The sequence below is a fragment of the Orycteropus afer genome, unplaced genomic scaffold, assembly GCF_000298275.1.
Source record: "Orycteropus afer afer isolate SDZICR_OR568_19922 unplaced genomic scaffold, OryAfe1.0 scaffold00831, whole genome shotgun sequence".
Taxonomy (NCBI): domain Eukaryota; kingdom Metazoa; phylum Chordata; class Mammalia; order Tubulidentata; family Orycteropodidae; genus Orycteropus; species Orycteropus afer.
Genome location: NW_006922418.1, coordinates 543,873 through 551,048, shown reverse-complemented (window position 1 = coordinate 551,048; position 7,176 = coordinate 543,873). Strand labels below are relative to the sequence as shown.

The 7,176-nt window shown below is 39.6% G+C and overlaps 1 protein-coding gene across 1 annotated transcript in view; it reads right to left on the bottom strand.

The window, feature by feature from the left end:
- DGKK (diacylglycerol kinase kappa) overlaps positions 1 to 7,176 on the bottom strand; it is a 436,632-nt gene that overhangs the window by 180,582 nt on the left and 248,874 nt on the right. The gene's annotated exons all lie outside the window — the stretch shown is intronic.

The following is a 7,176-nucleotide window of genomic DNA, read 5'->3' as shown; positions in this document are numbered from 1 at the left end:
AATCCTACTTCCGTAGTGATACTGCCTCGGAAACCCAAGGAGGGGTCGCTATGAGTCGGGGCCGACTCGACGGCAAATAACAACAACAACATCAAAGTATACAGGTGAATAAATTCATGCAGAGTCCATTGCCAATCAGATTCTTCACTGCTTGAGGGAAGCTAAGGATTATTTTCTCCAACCCTTAATCCCTTTTAGCATAATCCACTACCCAAACAGGCACACTAATTATTTGTCTACTCGTTAAAAGATCTTGTTAGTCCAGGTACTTCATAAACTTTAAAGCAATATCCAAATGTGAGGACATAATAATATTATACAAAGTACATAAAACTCAGAGGATACATCCACAAAGCTTAAAATCTTCTAAACATGTAATTTCTAAAAGGAATCTTCTTTGAGATGGCTTTTATGATGAAAGGTGATGTTTTGATAAATCAAATAAACAGTGGTGTGCACTGTAACCTGACATCAACTGCTTTACTATATCAAAGTTTGTGTAGAAGGTTAGGGCCTCCCAGGTCAGCCATTGGTAGGATGACTATCTTGTCCAAATCAGGACACTTTCAACAGTGAAATAGGGAGGTATTAATAATTATGCTGGGATGACATGTATAAACTGGGTTCATCCTGGGTAAGCCACTAATCTTGGAGACACTCTGCATGAACTAGAGAATTGCCAAAGGGACAAGGAGGCCACTTCTTCTGACCTCCTCTAACCACACAAGAGAAAGACAGAATCAACATCAGTAGCCCAAGGCCTATTCCCGCCAGGCCAGACATGCTGCCTCCCTCCAGCCCTTTCACCAGCCCTGACACCAACCGTTCCTCCCGTAGCACTCACCATCTTTCTGCCTGGTTTGATAATTCACTGCAGTGGGCACACAGAACTCACAGATTACAGGGTTTATTAGGGAAGCACCAGGCTACAATTCAAGTTCAGGAAAAATGCTCTGTCTCTCTCAGCCTGCCATCTCTCACCCAACAGTCTCTCATTGTTTCTTTCCCAGCAGTTCATGTCCCTCGCTGTCTCTCTCAGCAATGTGTGTCTTTTGCATCTCTTTCCCAGCAGTGAATGTCTCTCAGGAGTGTGTTTCTTCTCAGCAGCACGTTCTTCTCAGCCAGCAGTCAGAGAGAGATTTCTGCTTCTAGGAGGCCTCCTTTTGAGCCTGATAGAGTGGCCAAACTAGCCAATCATAGCATCAGAACTCTAAGCACCTGAGAGAGAGCCTCCCATAACATTGCATTGTGCCACACCCAACAGAAATAAACTAGGTGATAGCATTTACAATCAGGAGCTCCTCAGTTGCTCACAGCAAATTGCACCACTGAGTTTACAAAGACTTATGGCTAGAAAAGCCATACCAGGTAATTTATTACACTGCAAGAATCATTTAGCCATCTTGAATCTGCTTGTTGATCAATAAATTAAATTGTTTGGCTTAATATTTCTACTCCCTAGTCACAAGGGGAGGGGATTAGAGGAAAAAAAGAAGAAGGCAGTATAACCAGGAGAATTGAAGTTGTCTTTCCAAGAGCATGGATTAAGAGTTAGGAGATCTAAGATTTTAATTCTACCACAGTTAACTGTGATTTTGACAAGGCAACTGAATCTCTCTGAAGCTCAGTTTTCTCATTTACTTAATGAAATTTTAGAATCATAAACTTTTCAAGTTGAAAGGAATCTTGGAGTTCATATAATCTAACTGCCAAATTGAGAAAATAATTTTCTATACAACATTCTGACAAGCAGTTCAAATAGTTTGTCTGTAACACCTCCAATGATAGGGGCTCTCTACCTCAAGAGGCAGCTCGCATTATTCCTGCAGCTCACATTGAATGTTAGAAAGTTCTTTCTTGTACAGGGCCAAAATCTAAGAAACAAATTCTAGTATTCAGAGCTTTAGGATTATTAAATGGACTCTTTTACAAAATATTGAGTTCTCTGTCTTTGGAAGTATTCAGATAAAGGCTTTATGACTCATGATCTCCAGATGTTCTAACATCTTGAGTCTGGAGTCTAGATGATGTTTAAACACCATTTCTGTTCCCAAAGTCAATGTTTCTACGACAATTCTTTATAAACAGGTAATATCTTATTCTACGTTCCCAAAAGCTTCTTATTTCCAATTTTTCTCTTTTTTATTCTTCTTTTCAATTTTCCAGGCTCAAACCTTTCATTTACCCATGACTCCTCTTTCTCCATTTCCTCTATCTATTTAGGTCATCTCTCACCTCCAATTCAGTATCTTCTATTTGTCCTCCCTTTTGATCCTCTTTCTGGGCCTTAATATATCTTGCCTGATGTCTGATTGCCTCCAGTTTTTCCTTGTCTTTCTAAAGTATCCCTCTGACCAACTATCTTACCTTTTCAATCAATTCCACAGAAAAATCAACCTCAAACTGAGCTTTGGTGATATTGCAAATCTTCTCTACTCCTTAGCTTGTCATTCACTAAAAAATCCTTCACAATCAGGCCCAATCTACCTCTTTGGACATATATCTTAGGCTCACTTTCCCAAATTCATCTAATCAAAAGGATTCTCCCTTTAGTGTATTCCCGAGTCTCTATTTTCCTGATATTCAGCTTTTACTTATACCAGTTACCCTACTCAGGATCCTACCCTTGCCACAGCCCCCGCCCTCACCACAAATAAAATCTTATCCATCCTTCAAGAATTGCCTCAAATTTCTTCTTTCTTAACTCTTCACAGAGGTCTATACCCCATACTTATCTCTTCATTTACCACTTTAACTGTTGATTTAATTCATTTTTAATATTCATTATTTAATAGACCACTGAGTTCATGATTAATCTTTCTCATTCCGCTTGCCAGGCACTCGTGGTGAGAAAGGATAGAAAGGACTGTTATGTACAAGATATATATGGAAGAAAGAACATTTGGCTATTTAAGCCTCAAGCAAGATGGATTGCTACAACTAGTAGACCATGCAATCCTCACCCTGTATGACCATGAGACTAGAAGAACCAGATGGTGCCCAGCTATAACTGTCAACCACTTGGAAAGACTGTCAACCACTTGGAAAGGGTTCAGTGCAACAGATGGATAGAGTGTGAGAACAATGTGGAACAAAACTCAAAATCATAAAAAAGACCAGGTTTACTGGTCTGATAGACCCTGGTGAGACTCCTGAGTTATCCTTCAGGTCTGGAACTGAACTCACTTCTGTGGCTTCCAGCCAAACAATAGACAGGCATATGGGGTAAACATTTATATCAGGTAGATACACTGCTTGGAACAATCATCATGGGAGATCAGAAGAGCAGTGTTTGCACAGGGAGATAGCTTGGGAGGGCAGGAGTACATGGGAGGGAAGGAAACAGGGAAGAGATAAGTAAGGGGAGGAAGTGGGAAGAGAGCTGTTACATTGTAAGAAATTGCAGTCAATGTCATGAAACAAAATGTGTATGAACTGCTGTATGGAAAATGAATTTGCTCTGTAAACTTTTAGCCAAATCAGAATAAAATTTTCCTTTTCAAAAAAGACAGATTGCTACAATGCTGGTGGTAAGAACTTTTGCTATTGGCTAAAAGTGTTCCTTAATAGATGTACTCCGTGGATCAACTGCACAGAGGTTGTGGCTACAACTTCATACTCACAATTCTTGTAAGAGAGTAAACAGTCAGATAATTTTTTTTTTCATTCTAGGTTGGGCTAGGTAGAGCACATGAGTCAGGAAGGGCACATCAATTCTCTGATGGCTTTCTCTAGCATATTTCACATTTGTAGATAAAAAAATTGAAATTCAAAACATCCTATTTGACCTTTTATGTCAAACTGAATATATTACATGATTTATGGGAAGCACTCCAGTTTGAATAGTGGTAAGCCAAGGGAAGGAAAGGGATTGATTCACAGGGGTAAGGATGAGAGAGGAGCATGGAATTCACAATTTTTGTGTGGTTACCTTTAATTCTATGCCACAATAGCCTTGTGTGTGTGTGGGGGGGGGGGGGAGTGAGGTGTACTTTTCCATAAGGTAAGGAAGGAGAAAATAAGGAGTGAAATGTTGAGTGCTAAGTCATATAAAGAACATAATCAACTTCTAAGCAAAAAGTCTCTCAATTAAGCATATACAATGTAGGCCTTTAAAGAGGTACCCAGGCCCAATCTCAGCCAACTCGTTATATTCAAAATTGAAAGGAGAGATATCAGGTCTGCAAAAATTATTGGTGACATTATTACATCAATTTTGATAATGGATAGAACAGCTAAAAAGAAGATCAATAAAGAAGCAGAGGGTTTGAATCACACTATAAACCAACTGGGAGCTCTGGTGGTGTAGTGCTAACCAGAAGGCTGGCAGTTCAAACCCACCAGCCACTCCTCAGAAGGAAGGTTGGACAATCTATTTCCGTAATGATATCGCCTCAGAAACCCAAGGAGGGGTCGCTATGAGTCAGACCTGACTCGAAGGCAGCGGGTTTGGTTTTTCAGATAAACCAACTAGACTTAACAGACATATAGAACACTCCTCCTAACAACAGCACACTATCAATTTTTCTTTCAGGCACATGGATCTTTTTCCAGGATAGACCATATCTTAGGACACAAAGGACATCTCAATAAAGTTAGACAACTGAAGTAATGCAAAGTATCTTTTCCAATCACAATGGAATGAGACTAAAAATTAATAACAGAATGAAAACTGAAAAATATACAAATATGTAAAAACTTAATAACTCTACTAACCAATGGGTCAAAGAAGAAATCAAGAGAGAAACTGAACAATACTTATAGTCGAATGAGAATCAAAGTACAACACACTCAAACCTATGGGATGCAATGAAGGCAGTACTCAGAGGGAAATTTATATCAATAAATGCCTGCATTATAAAAGAAGAAAGATCTCAAATTAATTGCCCAGGTCTATAACTTAAGGAACTAGAAAAGGAAGAGACAACTAAGGCTATCAGAAGAAAGGAAATAATAAAAGCCAGAGCAGAAATAAATGTAATAGAGAATAGAAATACAGTAGAGAGAATCAGTGAAATCAGAAGTTTTTTTTTGTTTTAAAAAAAGATCAATAAAGCCTATGGTTCACAGTGATGGAAAAATCACCTTGATTAAGGGTAGGGTTGTACAGTCTATTACTGTAACTGCTGTCAGTAAGATGTATACCTGTGAAAATTTAAATGGACAGAAGTTATATCATATATATATTTACAACAAAGACAAAAAAAGAGTAGCTGTTGAGGCTGCATATGTATACCTCATGGGATTTGGTTCCTTAGTTTGGAGGTTAAGGGTCATGATTTCATGGAACATCCAAGTTAACTGGCCTAATAACATGTTTAGTGCTTCTGTTCTACCTCCTAGTTTTTACCTCAGTATCTGGGCTCTTAAAAGTTTATAAGCTTTTAAACAACTAGTCTCTAGTCATCTGGAGCAATAGGGGAAGGAGAGTCAGGAATATGAGGAGAGTATATAATGCATAACTAATTGTCTGCATGAATAATTGTGTCCTCTGCGATGATATCACTGGTGCCTGGCTACCATTACTGAATGTTTAAGGGGTAAAATGCAGAACAGAATTTCAAACTGTCATGGATTCCAGACTTTCTGGAGCCATGGAGACTGGATGAACTCCTGAATCTATTGCCTTGAGATAATCTTTAAACCTTAAACCAAAAATATCCCCTGAATTAGCCTGGAGGACATTATGTTGAGCAAAATTAGTCAATCACAAAAGGAAAAATATTGTATGAGACCACTATTATAAAAAGTAAACAAACGGCTTACACTGAGAAAGAAACTTTTTTTTCTTTGATGGTTTTTGGGGATGGAAGGGGAAGGGAAGAGAAATCACTAATAGAGAGTAGACACGTAATAATGAGGGTGAAGGGAGAGGGCAGCACAACATGGCCAATGGCAAAGGCAATCATTGGGAGGTACAAAAGAATAAAAGACATCAAAGGTAAATAATATTATACACACAATCCTCCAATAGTAGCAATAACAAACAACATTTATGAGTAGATACCTAGACATATATACAAGCTGAACAGATGTGAGAAAGCAAATGGGAGTGCACCCAAGAGTATATATAGGTTTGGCAGAAGATATTTCTACACATGTACTTGTATGCACAGTAAATATATCCAAAGATAGTGTACAGCATACAGGGGCAAAGTTCTAAACACTTCTTAGCTATAGCCTCGAGGGAATAACTCACTGAAGTTGGGGACTTAGGACCATAGTCTTGGGGGACAATTAGTTCAATTGGAATGACATAGTCCACAAAGGCAATGTTCTGCATCCTACTTCAGTGAGTAGCAACTGACTCTTAAAAGCTTGCAAACAACCATTTAAAATGCAATTATTTGTCTCTCCTCATACAGAGCAAAGAAGAGTGAAGAAAATCAAAGAACTCAGAGGAACAACAATTAGTCCTTAGTACTAATGGACCACATGAAATACAACCTCCATTTACCCAGAGACCAGAAGAAACAAGTGGTACCTAGCTAACACTACTGCAAAAAAGGCAAAGAGGTCACATCTCCTGACCTCCTCTAACCCCACAAGAGGAAGACAGGAGCACTACCAATAGCCCAAGGCCTATTCCTGCAAGGCCAGACATGCTGCCTCCCTCCAGCCCTTTCACCAACCATTCCTCCAAAGCACCCACAACCTCTCTCCTGGGTTTGATAATTCACAGTGGCCACACAGAACTCACAGATTATGGGGTTTATTAGGGAAGCACCAGGCTATAATTCAAGTTCAGGAAGAACGCTCCGTCTCTTTCACAGCCTGCCGTCTGTCAACAATCTCTCACAGTCTGTCTCCCAACAGTGCATATCCCTCGGTGTCTCTCTCAGCAATGTGTGTCTCTCTCAGCAATGTGTGTCTCTCTTGTCTCTTTCCCAGCAGCACGGGTCTCTTTCAGCAGCATGTCTTCCTCAACCAGCAGTCAGAGAGAGACTTCTTCTGCCTCTAGGAGGCCTACTTTTGAGCCTGACAGAGTGGCCAAACTAACCAATCATAGTATCAGAATTTTAAGCACCTGAGACAGCAGGAACCTCCCAGAACATTGCTTTGTGTTGCGCCCAACAGAAATACCCCAAGTGGGTAACTTTTACAATCAGAAGTTCCTGGGTTGCTCACAGCAAATTCTACCACAGAGTTTACAAAGACTTAAAGGGAGTGCGTCAG